The 20005-nt window shown below is 47.5% G+C and overlaps 2 non-coding genes across 2 annotated transcripts; one reads left to right on the forward strand and one right to left on the reverse strand.

Moving 5' to 3' along the window:
• Positions 1–666: 666 nt before the first annotated feature.
• On the reverse strand, positions 667–830 carry LOC135373769 (U1 spliceosomal RNA). Its single transcript, XR_010416578.1, has one exon. It is a non-coding gene; the product is annotated as a U1 spliceosomal RNA (small nuclear RNA).
• Positions 831–7767: 6937 nt separating this feature from the next.
• LOC135373780 (U1 spliceosomal RNA) lies at positions 7768–7931 on the forward strand. The gene has a single exon (XR_010416589.1). It is a non-coding gene; the product is annotated as a U1 spliceosomal RNA (small nuclear RNA).
• Positions 7932–20005: the final 12074 nt, after the last annotated feature.

A 20005-nucleotide genomic window follows, 5' to 3' on the forward strand; every position in this document is an offset into this window, starting at 1 on the left:
AGAAGAAACAGGCGCAGCCTTCCTGTCTGTTTCTTCTGTCCTTGTCTCTCGGCTGCAAAAGAAATTTAAGTATAGAGCAGGCTGGTTAAAACTTGACATGATCGACCGCACAAATGTCCGTCGGAGTCTTCTGTACGTTCCATCATGTCAAAATGTACGGGAAGTGTTATAGATTGTGTCTTCGTCAGGGGACACAGAAAAGCCAGTGGTTGCCAATCAGCTATCAGTTTCCATAGGCCACGATAGGCAACGATGGCGTCATAAATGCTATTGCATTTCAATGATAACCTGCACAGCGATTCCTGCACAATGTTTTCCCTTTCCCGTGCTCCTAGGAGGGAAGTGCCGCGAATGGCTACTGGAGATCACGTGGTTTCGCAGCCGTCCGTTTTGTATTGCCAACTTTCCCGGACTATTACGCCAACGGCACATTCTGGGGTTTGGCAAAAAATACCGCTCGTTTGGAAACGTTGCATTCCTTTGGGTTTGCGCACGGCTCACAGAAAGGAACGTTGATCACATGGGCGTATCATGCGGTGACGCAACCGGGCGCAACGGCGAAGGGTCGGCTGCTCTCAGGACGTTGTTGCTAGATCAATTGGACAACTGAAGACCTTCCAGCCCCATGCAAGTAATCCATATTCTGCTTTTTAGGTTCGACAGAAACGGGGGCGAGCGCGTACGCAAGCCCCCACTACCAAAAATTGCATGTCCCAGCTACCCCAATTTGGGGAAGTGGCGGGTTTCAACCAAAACGCAGTGCAATGTCTTGGCCTCCACCCGGGGAGCCTGCCGCATTGATCACAGGCTTCCCGACACCAGGTAAGTATGCCGGTGCTTGCATCGCGAGCTGCCCCCAAGGGATCACAGTATGCAAAGTGAAAGGTGTTTGGTGTAGCAACGGGGAGAAATCCACGTAGTTTCAAAGCCGCTCATTTGATAATTGCCACGAGCCAGGATGACACTTGTTGTAGTTAATCTGTTTCTTATTTAAATTTGCGAGTTTTCAGTAGCGTAACGCTCTAACGGTCTTTATAACAGCCTCGATGCTAGACGTCAGCGCATCAAGAAATATTAGAGCTGTCTCGAGGCTAATTCCAGCGAATTTCGACCAAGCAAGGAACCTGACCATCTCAAATTTAAAAATATACATATATATTCCTCAGGGGACGGGAAATGATGAAAAATGCGCCTATATTTAAGCTCCAACCTTCCACCATTTTCGACGGAGAGGGGGAGAAAGAAACTGGTCGAAATGTAATGTGACCCAGTCGTTTCGAGATACTTTGCGGGCTTCTCAATTGAGAAGTATGTGGTTCTAAGACCAACAATTTTTTTCGCCTGCTCACTACTACATGGACAACTCACTTTCTTCTTCCTACCCGTTTGAAACTGAAACTTGTTTCGTAAAAAAGTGGCAAAGTCGCAAGAAAACGCGAAAAACGCCGTTTTTCGGAGCCTTCCTGTACAGACGCTGTTTATCGGAGAATAATGAAACCTACACCATTCTTTTCGTCATTGCATACCCTATCTGTTGATACATTTTCATTGTTCTAGAGTTAATCTGCTAGAAGCAGATTGTAGTAATCTCACAGGCGATATCGCGATTTAGCTGTATTTCGGCCGGCGCTAACAATAAATGGCCATCAAAAAGTTGCCGCGACCTTTTTATACGTTGCTCAGAAACCCTTTCCTAACACACACAAAAAAAATTGAGATTCGTATTTGATTGTCGGTGCGCTACGATTTTTTAGAGCGACAGTGTGCACGCGCGCTGCGCGCTACCCGTAGGCGGTACTCTCCCGCAGCTGGTCGGCGTTACGGTCGCCGAGGGCGGACGTGATTCAGAGAAATCAAGTTAAAAACGCGGTTATGGCGCTGTTGTGATAAGCTCGAAGTTTGCACAGTATGTGCATACGCATTCCTCTATGCATGGGCTATTACTAACCCGCTTGTGGCGGATGGAGTAAAATTTGTTCAAGCTAAGCCTTATGTCTGTGTACTTCCTAAATTTTCTGTAGGCTTCACGGATTGAACAAGTCACGTACCGCCTAGCTTTTGTGAGTTTCTGGCCTCCTCCTTTAACGTGCACGACATCTCTTGATCGTGGACTCTGAACTGTGCAGTCCAGCTCACCCACCGTATAAAAGCTCGTTGCTCTCGTCAAATCATCTTCCTTCAGAGCACTGCGCTCGTACGGGTCAGGCAATGCCCACAGATCGTTTACCGCGAGCAACTTCTGGGACTTCTGAATCATGTACCGGGTTGCCTCAGGAACGATTGTTTGGACGTCGCGCTCTGACATCGATGCAGTGTAAGAATTTAGCATCGCTGTTGCAGTGACTTACATGCTCGGTAGGCCATCCTAATATTTCCCAACAACGCTAAGCACAGCTGGCAATTGCTGTTCGATGTACCGGGAAGGGAAACGTCGAGCGCTGTTTCAATCTCTCGACGTGCCTTGACACCTAGAGTTTCCGAAATTTCGGAGTTCTTTCTTTTCACGTACGATGTGGAGGTCTTCTTGCGCTTTCTCACTGGTGTCTCGCCGATGTCTTGTAACGTTATTAATCGATTATTGTTTTCATGAATCGCTTCGTCCTCCGTTGAAAACGGATCATCTTTCGTGCTGATATTGGATGACGTGGACGTTGAGGGTTGATGTGATTCACATAACCTATGGAAGCTCACAAAGCAGTTTTGGCACAGCATATCTGATTCCCGGATATCACCTGCACCTTCGGCACCAAGTACAGCTTTCAGGGCGTCAACATCAATCCGAGTCACGCATTGGAAGTCCTTTGTACGACTTTTTTTTTCTTTGTGTTTGTGCAAATAGTCTGCACAGTAGACCCGTTTGCTGCTCTAGGCAGAACTCATGTCTCATGCGGAAACGTCAGAACTACAATGCGAGTCTGAAACAACCGCGGCAAAGCTTGGGTGGTGACCGTTTAGGCGCCGTCATTCACATGGGTCAACCGCTTGATCCAGTCTTGACCAATTTTGGTGACGAGCGATATCTGTCAATATCCTCTGTCCAGGCCAGCTTTAGCTTGGTGCCTTTGAAAACAAAGGCAGCGGCTCTTGGAAGCCGCCAATGAGGTATCATTACCAGTTGGTCAAAAAGTTTGGCCCGTGAGAAAGCTTTAGACATAAGGTTTCCCACGGTCTTGAGGAAACACGAATTCTGATGATATGTATCGATGGTGTCAGCGATTCGGATATGAGCCATAACCGCGTTTTTAACTTGATTTCACTGAATCGCGTCCGCCCTTGGCGACTAACGCCGACCAGCTGCGGGAGAGTACCGCCTACGAGCAGCGCGCAGCGCGCGTGCACACTGTCACTTTAAAAAATCCTAGTGTCACTGACAACCAAATACGAATCTCATTTTTTTTCTGTGTCTTAGGTACGGGTTTCTGCGCAACATATAAAAAAATCGCGCTACTTTTTGATGGTCATTTTTGTTAGCGCCGGCCGCAATACAGCTAAACCGCGATACTACCTGTGGGATTATTACAATCTGCTTCTAGCAGATTAAGTCTAAAACAATGAAAATGGTATCAACAGATAGGGCATGCAATGACGAAACGAACGGTGTAGGTTTCACTATTCTCCGATAAACAGCGTCTGTTCAGGAAGGCTCCGAAAAACGGCGTTTTCCGCGTTTTCTTGCGATTTTGCAATTTTTTTACGAAAAAAATTTCAGTTACAAATGGGCAAGAAGAAGAAAGTGTGTTGTCCATGTAGTAGTGAGAAGGTAAAAAAAATTGTGGCTCTTTGAACCGCATAGTTCTCACTTGAAAAGCCCTAAAAGTAGCTCGAAACGATTGGGTCACATTTCGACCAGTTTCTTTCTCCCCCTCTCCTTCGAAAATGGCTGAAGGTTGGGGCTTAAATATAGGCGCATTTTTCATCATTTCCTGTCCCCTGAAGAATATTTTTTTTGTTTAAAAAATGGAGATGGTCAGGTCCCTCGCTTGGTCGAAATTCGCTGTAATTAGCCTCGACTGGGCTGCAGGACCGGCAAAAGGGGGTGGGCAGCCGGGAATGAAGGCTCGGGGCCTGAGCCCCTTCAGCACGACGTTTGCTAGCACTAGGAGACATATCACAAGCGGGCCCGGGTAGGACTCATCCTCGGGACCCGTAATTGCTTTCGCCAGCCCATGCTGGGCAGTACTCTGATTACTCTGGGCAGTATTACTGCTGACTGACTACTACTACTCTTTGCAGTACTATAGTGCAGGCGGTGCAAACTCCCGCATTCGATTCAACGGAAGTGCAAACCTTTGTACTGCTCTCGGCCATTCGATTGGAAAAAGTGTCATGGGAGTGCAGCACGCGTTGGACTGTAGATGGTTACCCCCTCACCCCCCACCCCCTCACCCCCCCAAGCACACGTTCACAGAAAATGCTGGGCTGTACTGTACGATTGGGCTGTACTCTGTGAACCAGTGCAGGCGGTGCAAGCTCCCGCATTCGATTCGAACACTCCATCATTTGATTGGGAAAAGTGCCGTGGGAGTTCAGCACGAATTCACAAATAATGCTGGGCGAACTATAGTGCAGGCGGTGCAAGCTCCCGCATTCGATTCAATGGAAGCGCAAACTTTTGTCTACAACAACATCAACAATTATATTTTGACGATGAAGTGGGGAGGTTTAGAAACGGCGTTGGATGAAATGGGCAGACACCATTTTACAGCAAAGTGTGGATATAACCGGGGCGTGGACAATTGTTCACCGGACAATTGCTCACCAAAAAACTCCTGAGGCCGGACAACGGCTCACCACAGAACCACTGAAGCCGGACAATTTCTCACCGCCTTTCCACTTATTCGCGTTTTTGATGACCTGTAGGTGGCGCGTCGAAAATTCAACATGGCGGACGTATCCAGGTTGCTCCTGCGGCCAAGCTTGGGTTCGCTTTTGAAATATCTGAAATGCAGCGTTGACTCCCGATGTTTAGTCGAAGGGGAACGAATATTAGGCGCTTCCCATGTACCTTTTGCAGGCGTAGCGGAGAAGTCACAAGGTTCACAAGAAGTTCACAAGGGCGTCAACATTGTTGGTGTCAACGAGGACGGTGAACTTAAATCCATTTATGAGGACAATCTTAAGGAGCAATAATGTTTGCACACCAGCCTTGCAAGCCGGAACGGCCAATGAATAGACAGCAAAGAAGGCCTATATTGACGTCTTGCATTCGCAAGGACACAGCGCTGAGATTCAGGACATGGGGTTTGTTGTCCTACAGTTTGTCCTACAGTGTCCTACAGCCCGTCATTGGCTGCTCTACTGATGGCACCGTGAAATTTTATTGTGACTGCTGCAAAGAGAAGCAGGCACTCCTTGAAGTGAACTGTCCAATGGAGACCGCAAACTCATTCTTTAACTTGGAAAAGCGCACACTGAAACGAGACTACCTGACACAAGTTAATGTACAGATGGGCGTAACAAATGTGGATTTAACACACTTCTTCCTGTGGTCAGAAATGAAGTTTGTGTTGGTTGATGTGCCCTTTGACAAAGAAAGATTTGAGCAGTTTTGCAAACGCAAACAGTATGTCTACGATGAATATGTGTTTTTAGAACTACTGCTTCATCTTTGAGCTACGTTCTTGAAGAATTATTAATTTTCCGTAAAAAGTATTCAAACACTGTAACAACATATAGCACTCTTTAATTTCTGGCACATCTACAGACCACATGCATCCACATAAGGCATGAGTGACAACAATTAAATATGGCAAAATAATGATTGGATAACAGCATCTCAGCGTATGCCAATGACAAAACTACGAAACACCCTGAGGGATTTGCTCAGGAAGGGGAAGAGCCTGGAACGTGAAGGCAAACAAGGTACTACTCGAAGAAGGCCTCAGGCGTGCTGATGCCGACCCCTGCCTCTATTCCCGATCTGTAGATGGTGGGGTGATGTATATTCTCTTGTACGTGGACGACATGCTGATATGCCACCCAAATGACTCAACAATTACTGTAGTTTGGAAAGACCTTAACAAGCGTTTTGAGCTCAAAGACCTTGGTCACGTCAGTCACTACCTTGGAATCGAGATTGAGAGAAGCAAGGATAATCACTTTCTTCTTCACCAGTGGAATAGAATCAGCAGCCTACTGGAGAAGTACAAGCTTGGAGATGCTAAAGGCAGTGCCATCCCTATGGACGCGGACTATCCGAAACTCACTGGGGATGACGACGTACTGCAGAGCAACGAAATCTATCGTCAAGCAGTTGGAGAGCTCTTGTACCTGAGCACGACAACGCGCCCGGACATAGCGTGTGCTATGGGGTACCTGTGGGCCACAGGTACCCCATAGCACACGCTATGTCCGGGCGCGTACAACTTGTATGTGTACAGTACTCGTGAAGCTAGTTTTGGCTAAGTTTCGGAATCGCCCCGGCTGTACGAGACCGTTCCTTGTGTGGGGAAAAATTTATTCATGGGTGACCTAGGCTCACTTCCCCGTTCCTTTGAAAACCTTTGCACGCAAGGGCTCATAGCGCCTTCTTGTATTACGAGAGGACCAGAGGCGGATATAGCAGTAAAACAACAACATTCCCGGTGTGCGCAGCAGCAGCGTCAGCCGGGGTAAACCAAAGCAGCAGCAGACGACGAAGCAGTCTCCCTCAAAGTTCCCATGCCGCATTGCTTGTTGGCGCGCACCTCTTTGTAACATCGTCTATTGAATGGTCGAGTGTTGTGCAAAGGATTGTACTTCCATTGAGTCGAATGCTGAATAAATATTGGTTATTTGAGTATATTTACACGTAAGGTGTGTCAGCCTAGTGCGGCGACATGCTGCACGTGCTGCAGGGTAGGACTGCGAATAAATTCGACCACCTGGGGTTCTTGTCACGCGGTGTGGAGATCTCCGACACACGGTGCTGGAAGCAATGTTTACCTCCCCACATTGCTACCGTCCACGGCCGGGATCTTGAGCTCAGCGAGCCAAAGGGACTTGCACCGGTGGTGGTGGTGATGCTAGTGAAAGAGCTCGGCCGTTGAAGGGCAACGTCACGACTAACCCTCTGGGGGGGGGGGGGGGGGTGCGTCACGTGCCGACTTCTGAGGGAACCGTCTGATAACGTCTGAGGACACCGAGGAAAAATCCCAGACGGCACCGGGATTCGAACCCGGGTACCTCCGGGTCTCGACTTGACATGGCCAGCATGCTGACCACTCAGCCTCGCGAGCTGTGGTGCTGGTGAAAGGGCTCGCCGTTGTCGGCCTCACAGAGGTGGGCAACGTCACGACTGGCGCCCTAGGGGAATGTGCGTCCTAGGCCGACTTCTAAGGGAACTGTGCCGACATATGTCTGAAAGTGTCTGAGGAAAACCCAGGAAAAACCCCAGAGAGCCCATCCGGCACCGGGATTCGAGCCCGGGTACCTCCCAGTCTCGACGTGACATGGCCAGCACGCTAACCACTGAGCCACGGAGCTGGTGGGACTTGCACCGTTTGGACAAGTTCACAGAGTACAGCCCAATCGAAGACAGCTAATATTTCTTGACCGGCTGTCGTCTACCATTGAGGATGCCGTAATTGCCGTTACAGCATTACGCTCCTGAAAATTCGCAAATTTAAATAAGAAACATATCAACTACAACAAGTGCCATCGTTGCACGTAGAATTATTAAGAATGCGCATTTAAAAAATGTGGTTCTTCCCCCCTGTAGCTGTACGATACACCTTTCGATTTGCATACAGTTGTCTCTTGGGGGCAGCTCGCGGTACAGGCGCCTGCATACTTACCTGGTGTCGGGTAGCCTATGATCAATGAGGTAGGCTCCCCGGGTGGAGATCAAGGCATTGCACTTCGCCTTGGTTGAATCCCGCCACTTCCCCAAATCGGGGTAGATGGGACATGTAATTTTTGGTAGTGGGGGCTTGCGTACGCGCTCGCCCCCATTTCTGTCGAAGTAGAAAAGCAGATTATCGGATCACGAGCCTGCTGCTGCGGGTAGACAGGGGGGGGTTTCGGGAACCTGAGCGTAACCTACGTAAACTACGCATGCGTGCAGTAGGAGCAGCCGCATTGGACTTCGCACTGCACTTGCTTCGTTCCACATAGTAGCGACGGCGGAAAAACATACGAAATATGTGTTAGAAACCCTGCGCCCTTCATGATACACATGCGAGCGTGGTTGTTGAACAAAAGTGTTAAACAAAAATAATTTAATTGGAGGCGCGAATGATGTGTGTACGAATGCAATATGCATGTTTTTAATATAGCAATTCGCGCGGTCTGCCAGTAGTACGTAAGATTATAGGCAGAGCCGAGTACGCTTACGGTTCCTGTCCCTCTCCATGTTGTTAGATACGAGTTTGCCGTACGTTGATGCGCACTTTGTGTCTGCTCATAGCCGTATTCTTCATCGTCGTCTTTTCAATTTCAAGCCACCAAGGCGTACACACTACATTTCTCGGAGGAATGCCACTATTCAGGACAGTAGCCTGCTATTGCTTTATTTGAGTGTCAAGAATGTGGACAGTACTGACTTTGGAAAGCTGCCGGTTCCTCTTCCTGCCTTTTCGACGTTTGTGGCTGCGTGCGAGGAAGCCTTCAACGGCAACGTCACGATCAGTCTCGAATTATGCGTGAGTGGTACGATATGTATGATAGTTTGCTGGCAGTACACGAATAGCAGTTTATTTTTGTTTTAATGATGTTTTAGAGTCCCGAAAAGTAGGCATGCGATTTAGAGCGGCTCCCTGACGAGCTGGGCATTGACCATGGGCCAAGCAATCTTGTTGTACTAAAGGGTCGATAGTCTAGTTGATTTAAACACACTAGGAGTAGCCCTGGAATGTCTGGAATGTGAGCAGTGAAGAACAACGTGTTCTAGACATTTCAAGTCACCACAATGAAGGAAGCTTGGTGAGTGCACATGTGGTAGCTGACCAATAAGACACCGAGGAGCATTCGGTGTGTTAACGCAGCGACACTTTTTTGAGTGATCTCTTTCTGTTGATGTTTTGCGTGTCCTGGCTTGCGCATTTTTCCATGGGTGAAGTAATTGCTTTCAAGTGTTTGCGATGACCAGTAGACTGCTAGACTTTCGCGTGACACTGTCTACGGCCATATTGCGTGTCGAATTCTCGCTAGCCCAAGTGACAAATGTCCCTCACGGGTCCATTCCATCGTCTCAACAGTAGGACGAAAGCGCTCTTGAGCTGAGAGCTACGTCACCCGAGGGTTCCCTCAAGGTCTTGGGTTTCATTGATGTTAACGGCAAAAACATCCCGTTCCTTCCATCGTAAGCTATCCTTGCCGTCATAGCGGTGTCTAAGGCACATGCTCGTCTCTGTTCTTCACGAGGACATCATGCACCGTCTTCAGAAGTCGATAATTAAAGGAAGGTTAGAAGCATATGTAGAATTATTTCTTATGGTTAGGACCGTAACAGTAACCGTCGAGGGCGCTACCAGCCCCATCAGACGCCTCACACGAGGAACACCCTCGAGGTAGCGTAATTTCTCCCCTCCTGTTCAACACAGCTCCATCTGTCATCCGTGTGGGAATTCGCATCACAACCATCCTAACAGAATTTATTATATACGCAGATGACATATGCATGCTCTTCCAAGGCTGTTCCACAGAGCGAATTCAAAACCATGCGCAAGTAGTCCTCAGCCAGGTGGTTGAAGACCTCCTATCCAAGGGGCTTACCATCTCCACTTCAAAAACAGTCACTTTGGCCTGTACCCCACCAAGAAAACACCTCGGCAGCAGTTGAACCCTTGTACGCAATAAGTCGAAAAATCCCAAACCGAGAAAAGGGGCCTGATCTGATTGGCCGTCCCATTGACACACATGCATTTCCTTTCTTTTACGCGGCCGGTAGCGGGCCAATAAATTGCAATATGGTCATACATTTCCTTGGGCAGGTATGTACTGGTATGTGGAGGGTATTGCAGCAAAAATAGTAAACAGGGGATAAGTCGACATATCCCCTTACTGCATACACAGGTTCAACTATCCACGTCTTATCGTCGGCAATAATACTCTACCAAGAGATCCACGGGTCCGATACCTTGGAGTAATATTCGACTCCAGAATCCAATGGCCATCCCAAGTAAACGGAATGGTGCAGAAATGCACTCCCCTGCTAAACATACTCAGACGTCTTTATGGTAAAACCTGGGGAAGCCACTCGCGACACATGATCATTCTATGTAAGAGTCTCAATTTGAGTCGGTTTAATTATGCTACTCCGTTCATGGAACCCTCGATGCACGATTGGTAATCACTGAAACGTTTCCACCGTGCAGGCATCAGAATCGCACTGGGTCTCCCAAAATATTCCGAAATAGACGCCGCATTTCTCGATGCCCCCGAGATACCACAGAGTGTAAGCGCGGAACGAACGTACTCGCCATAATTGACAGGATCTACAATGCATCATCTGTTTTCAGCGACATCGTCAGCCTATCAAAATGCCCGAGCACAAAGACCGGCTCGCTAACAAAGTTCTATCGAAAAAAGAGTCGCGATCACTCCTGCCCCATCACTGATTCAAACCCCACCCCCATGGAGGGAGTACATCCCAAAGTTTACCACCTAGGTACCATGCACCCGCAGCAAAAGAAGCACAGCGCGTGCCGTGATGTGGTCCAGTGTTATTGGTCTCTGTGCGGAATTAAGGCTTCGGTTCCACTCTTCTCTCGCATGTCGTAGTTCTACATTTGGTTTGCAGGGGCGCCACCGCCTCGTGACTTGGCCTCGAAGACCCTCGCGCCGGTTCTCCTAAAAGTCCTTCTGCTAATCACTTATCTCTTTTTTACTTGTATAATGAAGGTCGCTCGCAGCAAAAGGGGACTTACAGTCGACTCTCGTTTACGTGACATCCAGGCTTCCTGGAGAGAATGTATGGATAGCTGGACATTCGGATAGGTGAAACTCTGAGGCTTTGCAAACTGAAATTCGTTTGCACTGTCCCTGTTCAGATGTCACGTGATCTAGATTAGCGATGCCCGCAACGGTGTCGACTGTTATTTGTACAGTTTTAAAGGGGAGAGCACGCAAGTGCATTACACGGGGTCGAAATCAAGGGGTGCCATACCTGGTGATGATGATGATGAGTTTCTATCGACGCATGAGCGAAGCGATACCCGGTGACCTACGTGAAAAATGTTTGCCATTACAAGAGGTTTATGAAACAGTTTCTTGCAGCCACTTTGAACCCCTTTGTACGTAGATGGTTCGCAAGTGGGAATTGTTGCATAAACCATTTGGAACTGCAGGCATTTTTCACCTGGGGTCTCAGGATGACAACAGTTTTCGCACAGATTTGAGCTGGAAGAAAGGGAACATATTCGGCTGAAGACGAAATCCTCCACTGCAAGAAACAACGACAAAAAGGAAACATAAATAGGGAGGAATACTGCACCTATCGTGTAAAAGAGACGATATACTTATGTAATAGAGCGACGAACGGTAGGAATACCGAAAGAAAAAAAGAAAACGAAATGCCGGGTAAGTGAAGGTACACTCATAGACACGCGGACAGTATACTTGGTTTACATGACTTACAAACACAGTTTTTGAATTCTTCCGTCCTTTTTGTTCCTCGTGTAGCCGAGCAAGCTAAAGGGCCATCATGACAAATGCGTGTGCATCGTTATTAGCAGAATGAAAATTCATATTGCTGAAGCCCTGAATATGCATGTAAATATGCAGCAAAACACGTAGACTCATGTAGTGAAATTTGTAGCATCAGGTTTGAAACAGATCAGTTTTCGTGCGACTGCGACATCTTCTGAAGATACTTTACCCTCAGTGCGAATAATAAATTGTCAAATAGAACACGTTATCAATTCGTATACATCAGGTTCTGCATCCAACACCTGTTCCTGATCCGTCCCAATGAACTCTACCTCGCATACCGTCTCTACCGCATACCTCGCGATGAAATCATCTCGTTTATCTTGATGTTTGAAAAAACATATATATAAAAGGGCTACGGAAATATGCTTCTCAACGTACACCCCTGCTGAAGAAAACATGACACGCGTGAAACAGAAAAAAATATTCAGTATGCATATGCGCAAATACGTAACAGGTGACAACAGTCGTTTGTACGAATTGAAACGAGCTTCAAGAAGAAAGTTCCGCGTGAAATGTACTTAGATTTTGCAAGTAGAACCATCCATTCATTTGCAATAACGGGGCTTTTTTTTTTTTTTTGAAGGGGGGGGGGGCAAATGTCTGGGATCCGCTCCTGAAAGGTCTAAATATCTCCTTAGGGGATCAAGACGAACCTGTAGTCAGCCCATTTTGTGCCTTTCATGTTACATGTATACTTTATCATGCTCTTCGTTGTGACGTTCGTTGGCGGTGACGCAACCGGGCGCAACGGCGAAGGGTATCTGCCCTCAGGATACTTCCGTTGTTGCTGGAGCAATTGGACAACTGAAGACCTTCCAGCCCCATACAAGTAATCCATATTCTGCTTTTTAAGTTCGACAGAAACGGGGACGAGCGCGTACGCAAGCCCCCTCTACCAAAAATTGCATGTCCCAGCTACCCCGATTTGGGGAAGTGGCGGGCTTCAACCAAAACGCAGTGCAATGTCTTGGCCTCCACCCGGGGAGCCTGCCTGTATTGGCATCAGAGCGGAAGACCAGCCACACAGACTGGCTCCCTCTAACGTTTCACACGGACTAAACTAAGGCTACGTAGATGCCAACTCTAGAGCAATATGATCTCTAGATTAATATGTGTGCTGGACGTCACCATGCAACGAACGAAGACTCGCGGAAAGCTGCGAACGTGACAACGGCACACTGTACTTGGCCACCTAAAAGTGAAGCACATACGTACCTCTATCATCTTCAAAGAGGACCGAAGATGTCTGCCACCGTCTTGCAAAGTGCACAGCTCCCAGCACAGCTCTCTCTCTACGAAGAGCGCGACGAACCCCTGCTCGAACAAGATTTAGCACTTCTGCTACACTACGGATGCGGCCACCCTGTGCTGCAATGCAGCGAGAAATCCACACCTGGTAGTTAATCTCAACTGCCAGAAGGAGGAACTGTTTCCTATCGCGATGCGGGACGGGAGGCTGAAAGAGCGTTTGAATGACAGCCCACCGAATGCGTGACACACCGAACAGGACTTCAACTTTGTGCCATAGAGTATCGGGCACAAGGCACTGATGAAACGCGTGTTCGGCAGTTTCGTGACAAGCACAGAATGGACAGAAAGGAGTGGTGACTCCGTACCGAGCGAGACGGTCTCGAAGCGGTAAAACGCCGTGTGCCAAGCGCCATTGCAGGCTAGCCCGACGTGCGTCGAACCAGCCCGCGGTGACAAGACGCCAAGCAACCTGCCGGGGCACACCAAGGCCCACAGCCGGCGGAGGCATGGGAAGAAGCTCCAAGAGAGATTTGTACAGTCGCTTCACAGTCCAGGTAGAAATGCGTTCACCTGGGTAGGACTCGCGCAGGCGCCGCATGGAGGAGGCATACTCCCTGAGGTGGGGTGCGACAAACTCAGACCGAGGCCTACTCAGAGAAAAAGCCGAAAAAAACCTGACATCAGGACCCAGGAGGAACTGTAACAGATCATGGGCAGGGTGGCACGGCTCCATGAGCGCATCAAAAATACCTTTAAGACCAAGGGCGAGACACTTGGTCTTCATATGTGGAACCCATAGGCCACCTAACTCCCGCTGCAAGCACATGCGGGCGCGTGACACCCATTCCACGCTGCCACCCCAGATGAAACGAAAAGCTGTGCGAGTAGCAGCTACCAAGATCTGACGAGGGGGAATAACGACACTGCCATGGTACCAGTACTTACTGAAAAACCATGAGGCGGCAAGACGGGCTCGACACGTGATAGGGAGCACCAAACCTCTGAGATCAGCAAGAACGGGGACACTGCGCTGGTGCACCCTCAGCCATGAGGACGGCGACAGTCCGCAACTATTAAAGTTATATCCTAGTATGCGAACATCGTCTTTAACAGGAATGCCAAAGGGCGCAGGGCACGAAGGGGTAGCATTAAGGAAGAGCAAAACACTCTTCGCCCGATTAAAGCGCGCATTTGATACGTTGCCATAGGCATCTAGAACACCTAGGACAGCGGCAACAGAAGCTTCATCTCTAAGTATTAGAGATAGGTCATCCGCGTACGCAAAAAGCGGAAGAGCTGTTGAGCCAGGTAGTTTGAGCATACGTGAAGGGAGGAAAGTTGCAAGAGACTCCAAAAGTGGACTAAAGACCATGGCGTAGAGAGCAGGAGACAAAGGGCAACCTTGCCGCACACCGGACTTTATTGGAAAACGGTCAGACAGAGCCCCATTTAGCCCAATCGTAGCTGAAGCTCCGGCGTACAGAGTTCTGACCCAGTCAATAACCGTAACAGGGAAACCAAAAGCGTGCAGGACCTGGTACATGTACCCGTGGTGCACCCTGTCGAAAGCCTTCTCTTGGTCAAAAGAGGCCAAAACTGCAGGTTGGATGCGACTATGAGCCCAATAAAGGGCATCACGCAACGCAGAAGCGTGGAGCTGGAGGGACCGTCCGGGGACAGCGCAGGCCTGCCAAGGAGGAATAACAAGGCCCAAAACAGGAGAAATTCGTTGCAATAGCGCGTTAGAAATAATCTTATAGTCCGTATTCAATAGAGACACGGGCCTATAAGCGTTCCGATCGAGCCTGCGAGACTCGTCTTTGCAGAGCAAGATAATAACGCTGTCGCGCATGGAAGGACACAAGAGACCGCCCGCCAAGCAGCTATTGAAAAGGATAGTCAAAGGACGGGACAAAGCGAATTTTATAAATGCTTCTGGGGGACAAAGTCGACCAGAAGCATTTATAAAATTCGCATTGATCACAGGCTTCCCGACACCAGGTAAGTATGCCGGGCCTTGCATCGCGAGTTGCCCCCAAGAGATCGCAGTATGCAAAGTGAGAGGTGTTTGCTGTTGCGACAGGAGGAAATCCACGTAGTTTCAATGCCGCTCTCTTCATTATTGCTACGTGCCAGGATGACACTTGTTGTAGTTAATCTGTTTCTTATTTCAATTTGTGAATTTTCAGTAGCGTAATGCTGTAACGGTCATTATGACAGCCTCGAAGGTAGACGTCAGCCCATCAAGAAATATTAGAGATGTCTCGATTGGGCTGCAGGGCCGGCAAAAGGGGGTGGGCAGCCGGGAATGACGGCCCGGAGCCTGAGCTCCTTCAGCACGACGGAGACATATGAGAAGGGGTCCCAGGTAGGACTCATCCCCGGGACCCGTAATTTCTCTCGCCAGCCCATGCTGGGCTGTACTCTGTGAATTTGTGCAAGCGCTGCAACCTCCCGCATTAGATTCAACGGAACTGCGAACCTTTGCTCTACACTCGACCATTTGTTTGGGAAAAGTGCCATGGGAGTTCAGCACGAGTTCACAAATAATGCTTGGCCGTATACTGTGTGAACTATAGTGTAGGCGGTGCGTGTTCCCGCATTCGATTCAACGGATGTGTAAACTTTTGCACTACACTCGACCATTCGATTGGGAAAAGTGCCGTGGGAGTGCAGCACGAGTTCACAAAAAAGCTGGGCTGTACAGTGTGAACCAGTGCAAGTTCCCGCATTCGATTCAATGGAAGTGCAAACCTTTGCACTACACTAGACCATTCAATTGGGAAAACTGCAGTGGGTGTGCAGCATGAGTTCACAAAAAAAAAAGCTGGGCTGTATCGTACGATTGGGCTCTATACTCTGTGAACTAGTGCAAGCAGTGCAAGCTCCCGCATTCGATTCAACGGAAGCGCAAACCTTTGCACTACAACAGCATCAACAATTATATTTTGACGATGAAGTGGGGAGGTTTTGAAACGGCGTTCGATGAAATGGGCAGACACCATTTTACAGCACAGTGTGGATATAACCGGGGCGTGGACAATTGCTAACCAGATAATTGCTCACTGCCGAGGCCGGACAATGGCTCACCACAGAGCCATTGAAGCCGGACAATTTCTCACCGCTTTTCCAGTTATATGGTAATTTTATTTCGCGTTTTTTATGTGATGCGATTTTATTTCGCATTTATGACGCCCTTATACTTTTTTATGTTAGCTGAACTTCATTTTTAGCTTTCTTAGGTTGCTCCAAATAGATATAGGAATTCCACCAGTGAAGAGGGCGAGGGGAGAGGTTGCCCACTTTCAGGCACGCCTGAAGCGTCTTTGTCAGGACTGTACCTGCGTCACCAGGATCTTCGAAGGCACATAGAAGCCGTGGGGAGATGCATCTGCTTCCGAAGCCAGAACGATGATGAAAATAAATACTACGTGGTTCCAAAAGTACGCTTGTCTTTGGGAGCAGAGCTACGCTTTGTCGTCCACGAAGAAGGTCAAGAACTTGCAAGGAAGCAGACGAGCTGGTGATGATGGACATCCATAATTAAAATGGAGAGACCGAGGGACAAGTCGTATTGTGACCGTGTTGTTTATGTGCTCCTTAGTCTCTGGGTTTTAATTATGGATGTAAGAACTCGACGTTTGCGAGAAGCGTTCAACCCAAGGCGATGAAACTCGCGAGTTCACTTGCGGACTAAAGTGAGGCGCTGCGAGCTTTTCGCGTCATCAGACGTCATGAAACGTCAGAATTTTTACGTTGAAGCGCGAGTTCTCAACCGTCACGAGCCCATTGGCTCCTGAGGCCGCTCCCCCGGTATGCGAGCGCTCATTGGTTGGTTTGAAATTATGAACTTTCCTTAGCGCGCTCAAGGTTGCGACGCCGTGTCGGCGGTGCCGGAGCAACTCGCCGGAAAGTTTCGAAATGTGTTGGGTGCAGCAGGGACGCAAGCAAAGCATCTATGCCTGTACCGCTTTGGATGGTTTTTAGTGTCCTTCCCTAACATGTTCTCGATATCGACTCTGAAAAACTCGGTGCCTCATGGATACTTCTGCAAGTCAATTGAGTGGTAGATAAGTGGAAGGCATACAGGTCTGCTTCGCTTGCTCGATGCGACAACGATTCAAGAAGGACGAATACTGCGTTTTTCCGCTACTCACTCGATGACAGGTAAGTCAGTTCCTATTCCATTTTGCCGCTTAGCATAACATAGCGCCGCACCTGTGGCATATACGCAGCATTTTGGCAGGTAGAATTTTTGGTTTTCACCTTTCTGATCACCTTTCTGACGATTTAAAGATAGGCAGATCAGAGATACGTGGCTGGAAAATCGATCAAAACTAAAACAAAGACGACCCGATAGTGAGAACGCTGATTGCAACCGTCCCTTTATTTGCGAAAACCTAACTGCCTCCAACAAAGCACTGCTCTGGGAAACCAGACAGTTTGCAAAGGAAAACAATTACTCTTACGTTTGGGTCAGAAATGGCCACATATATGTAAGGGAAAAAGAGGGCTCTAAAGCAAAGCGGATCTCGAATAAATCTGACCTCAACGGGCTGTGATGCAGTCCCCGTAGCGGTCCCGTCACTTTCTGCTATATTGTCCTTTCTTCCTTTTTTCGTTCTTAAGGTTTAGGATGGTATACATAGCATTAGATGAGTTTCAACATGTCCTAACAAAATCATCCCACTCTATCATGCATTTAAATATTCGCAGCCTTCCGAAGCACTACGTCGAGCTACAGTCTGTTATTAACGCGCTAAATTCTGGAATGTCATTTTTTGCTCTTTCTGAAACGTGGTTACATGACGCAAACCACTCCTACTATTCTATGCCCGGCTTTAACTTCGAAAGTTCTCACAGGAAAATAGGACAACATGGAGGTGTCGCACTTTATATTCGAGAAGGTATCCAATATACTGTGAGGCAGGACATTATATTTTCCATTCCGCTTTGTGACACGCTTTTTGTTGAGACTTCCCATGCATTCATGCCTGCTTGTTTACACCGTAACGAGCCACTTCTTATCGGCGTATTTTATCGTTCCCCGTCAGGTTCCTTGTCGCAATTCCTAGACGAGCTTGATAGATTCCTGTATCAGTGTTGGCAAACCAAAAGGAATGTACTTGTTATTGGCGACCTGAATATTGACATCTTGAAAAGTAATACGATTACACAAAGATACAGTGAGATTTACAGTGCATATGGGTACAAACAGCTCATAACGTCACACACGCGATTTGGAAACTTCGTGAACGGCACGGCGTTGGACCATATTTTAACTAACTTGGCAGAGAATCCAATATCTAGCGGCATTGTAGCGTGTGATATATCTGATCATGAGATTATTTTTTTAACAAGCAATAACAATTGCCCATGCCTGACTTATGCCCCAACCGTCACCAAGCCTCATATCAACTATAAACTAGTTGAGGAGAAATTATCTCGTTTTCAGTGGTCATTCTCGGAGTGGGAAACGGGCTCTCAGAAATTCACATATTTTTACAATACGTTACAGGGCATTATAACTAGCTCCTCGAGAAATGCCGTTAACTCGAAAAGGAACTCTACTCGACATCCATGGATCTCGCGTGCACTGTTGAGAAGTATTAAACATAAAAGTAACCTTTACAAAAAATGTCGTTGCTATCCACTGAACTCATCCTTGCGACATAGACACGCAGTGTATAGCAACATTTTAAAGAAACTTTTAAAGGAAGCTAAGGAAAGGTATTTTGAAAAAACTTTGCAAGATGCAGGAAATGATGGCAAAAAAATTTGGAGTGCAATCCACCTTGCCTTAAACAGAGGGCATACAGGAACTCAGATCAACTCCCTAATTGATGAGAAAGGCGACTTGGCTACGGAGCCCGGCCAGATAGCGGATGCTTTTAATCAACATTTTACACACATCACTGATAAGATATCATTTCTGCCATGTGATCATAACAGCCCCCAGTTTCCTTGTCCCAATCCCGTGACCTTCTTTCTGACTCCGACAGATCCTACAGAAGTAGACACTGTTATTAGAAGCCTGAAACAAACTAAATCAATCGGACACGATAATATTCCAATCTCACTACTAAAGCGCATTTCCTATTGGATATCAACGCCATTGGCGGAAGTAATGAACGGCCTGTTTCAAGAAGGAATATTCCCGCATGAGCTGAAAATCGCGAAAGTTGTACCTGTCTACAAGAAAGGTAATCGACAAATGGCTAATAATTACAGACCGATCGCGGTCCTCCCTGCTTTAAGCAAGGTTATGGAAAGGATCATACTAAATAGACTAGAAAGCTTCTTCATCGCCAACAGACTTCTCTCTGCATCCCAATACGGATTTCGAAGAGGGAGATCCACCACCACCGCGCTCGCTGCTATTACAGAAAAAATTAGGACGAATATTGACTCGAAGGTATATACGATGGGAATATTTGTAGATCTCAGTAAGGCGTTTGATTTAATTAACCATCAGCTCTTACTCAGAAAACTTGATCGGTATGGCGTACGTGGTACCCCCTTGCAGCTTATGGAAAGTTATTTAAGTAACCGACTCCAATACGTTAGCCTGGATGGCAACCACTCATACATGTCCTCGATTTCACTTGGTGTCCCCCAGGGTTCGATTCTGGGCCCTTTCCTTTTTCTTTTATTTATAAATGATCTCCCTGATTATTTAGCCGGTACGTCGACATCAATACTCTACGCAGATGACACCAATATATTTGTTGAAGATAAGTCAATCAATGCTCTCTTTATCAAAGCTAATACAACACTTGAAAGATGTGTACAGTGGTTATCTTCAAATAAACTTGTTCCCAATATTAACAAAACAAATTACATTCTCTTTTCTGCAACGTCGAAACCCATTGACACACAGTACCATTGTCTTAAGCTATCAAACCACATCGTACCCCGTGTTACTTCGATAAAGTTCCTTGGAGTTGTACTCCACCAACACCTATCTTGGCGGGATCATGTCTCCCACGTGAGACAAAAAATTACATCAGGGATTTATGCCTTATCGATGCTAAGGTCTCTTTTTCCTGTTCAACTTTTGCTGTTAACATATAAATCATTAATTGAATCTCATATCAGATACGCAATAGAAGTTTATGGACTT

This window comes from Ornithodoros turicata, unplaced genomic scaffold, assembly GCF_037126465.1.
Source record: "Ornithodoros turicata isolate Travis unplaced genomic scaffold, ASM3712646v1 Chromosome31, whole genome shotgun sequence".
NCBI classification, from domain to species: Eukaryota; Metazoa; Arthropoda; class Arachnida; order Ixodida; family Argasidae; genus Ornithodoros; species Ornithodoros turicata.